General features: G+C 40.3%; 1 long non-coding RNA gene across 1 annotated transcript in view; it reads left to right on the forward strand.

The window, feature by feature from the left end:
• Positions 1-1,964, forward strand: part of LOC106147773 — a 78,557-nt gene extending 76,593 nt beyond the window's left edge. The window contains exons 2-3 of the long non-coding RNA XR_001232724.1: positions 570-619; positions 1,601-1,964. This is a non-coding gene — a long non-coding RNA (uncharacterized LOC106147773). The remainder of the gene's footprint in view (positions 1-569; positions 620-1,600) is intronic.
• Positions 1,965-2,305: the final 341 nt, after the last annotated feature.

A 2,305-nucleotide genomic window follows, 5' to 3' on the forward strand; every position in this document is an offset into this window, starting at 1 on the left:
TTTTTGGTTTTTCTCCGGTACCGGGAACCGAACTCACGACCTTGCGCTTGCCAGGCAGGCGCTTTTGCCGCTGAGCTAAATCCCCAGCCCCTCGCCCACGCATTTGAAACAGGGACCGCAGCCCTCGTCCCTCGCGTCTTCCCCATCTCAGCAGCCACTGACCCTGTAAGTGAGAGTCAGCCTGAGTGTTTCAGCCGCGTGAACAGTGCTGCGGAAGGCATCACTTGGTCCTTTGGAACCAAAGGACCACGCTGAAAGTTCCACCATACATCTGGTTTTTATCTCTGGGTGTCTTCTCCCTTTGCCTCTTTCTCACCAGCTCTTGGTCCGGGCTGTTCTGAAACACTAGGGGCGGTTCTAATCTATTCCCACATCACAGCTCCGTCACTCCGCTCCCTGCCCTGCGACCCAGTGAGATTTCTGAGATGCAAACGCGGTCACGCTTCCCTTTCACAAAGCCACAGAGCGAAGTCTAGATTCTCTGGCATGGCAACAAGCCTGTAGGCATAAAAAGGGCTACATCATTTGCTTCAGGCCTGAAGTTCTAACTTTACTGCTTTGCTTTACAGGTATCCTGTATCCTGTATGTAGTCAAAGAATGATGCCTCGTTCTCAAAAGGTGCCCTCTTCTTTTTCTTTTCTTTTCTTTTTTTTAATCTTATTTGTACATAGCTTTAATTTATGTTTCCTCTCTGTCTGCTGTGTTTTCTTTCTTTCATTAACCTGAGGACTCTATTCCTTCTGCAAGGCTTAATAACATAAATCCTCTCCTCTGAGAAGCTTTTGTTCAAGCTCTCAGATAGATTTACTCTGTCTTATTTATTTTGACAATTGCTACGTCATATTATAAATGACCTGCTATATTTATCTCCCAGGCCAATAGGAAATACATTGATCTTTCTTAAATTTAAGTAATTGCATCACATGTAGTTTTTAAACATAGGGCTTAATGAATGGTATTCATAATGAAAATGAATGCTATCCCAGGCAATGGAGATAGTGTAGTAATTTACCTTTTATTATTTTTAAATAATAATTGCCACTACATTGAGTACTTATACTTATTTTGTGTGAAATATTGCATGTGCATTATTTTATTTATTCCTTTTTTTTTTTTTTTTTTTTTGTCTTTTTGAGACGGACTCATTATGCAGTTCAGGCCGGCCTTGAGCTCACTTTTTAGTCCAAGATGGCCTCAGACTCAAAACAATCCTTCTGCCTCAGCCTCCTGAGTGCTGGGATTGTAGGCATGCACCACCATGCCTGGCATCTCCATAAGATATTGCTGTCCCTATTTTATAAAAGAGAAATTGAGATTAAACATAATGACATAACATATGCATGTCTTACAAGGCATTAGCTGTAGGGATTTGAACCACACTGCTGTACTTGATAGCTGCAGTTCTAAACCATGTGATCACATGGGGCTATGCATCAAGCATAGTACATAATTCATCTCTTTTTACAAAAGCAGTCATAATAGTGGTGAGTCTTAATTCAAAATAATTGATGTACAGAAATATATAGATTTATCCCACAATATCCACATAATTTTCTCCTGTATTCCTTTATGTCTCTGCTTCATATGTGAACATCTCAGAGAGAAGCCACTGGTGGTCTTTTGTGTAAAGTAACAGCCCTCGGCTCTTGCCACGTCATCATTTCTACGCATATGTGAATAGCTGTCAAATTATCGAAGAGCTCATCACCGCATTGTATGTCAACAGGAATGAGATGAAACAAGTCCACTCTTCATTTTTAAAAACATGTATGTAGTTCCAATTTTAGGCTATTTTAGAGAGTAAGGTATTCAAAATATTTTACTTTGAAATAATTATAGAGTCTCGGGATTTTCCAATAAAAACCAACATAATGCATATAGAGGTCATGTTCATCCTTCAATAGAATAAATTCTTATTTTGTAAAGGGACTTAAAATGTGCTTTCCCTGTATCTGAAGACTCTCTAAAGCACCTATAATTTCGTATGTTTGTATCTTTTCAAGAAAATGTAGAAATAGAACGCCATTAGCAGTTGCACCATACAGAACTCCTGCACAGTTCAGTAAATGTGCCAACTGAATGGGCTCTCCTTAGTATTCATTGGAACTGTTATAAAATTGCCAGTGTATTTGCAAAAATAAATTTCACAGTCATTGTATTTGCAGCTGGTGGCTGGCAGCGTTCGTGATCCCGGCTCATGTTTTCTTTGATGATTACGAGGAAATCACTGAGAGAGAGTCACACCCTGCACCTCTGCCTTGTCCTTCTGCAGTGACCTCTGCAGTCGTAGCAGGAGCAAATCCT

This window comes from Chinchilla lanigera, unplaced genomic scaffold, assembly GCF_000276665.1.
Source record: "Chinchilla lanigera isolate Chin_1 unplaced genomic scaffold, ChiLan1.0 scaffold00009, whole genome shotgun sequence".
Taxonomy (NCBI): Eukaryota; Metazoa; Chordata; class Mammalia; order Rodentia; family Chinchillidae; genus Chinchilla; species Chinchilla lanigera.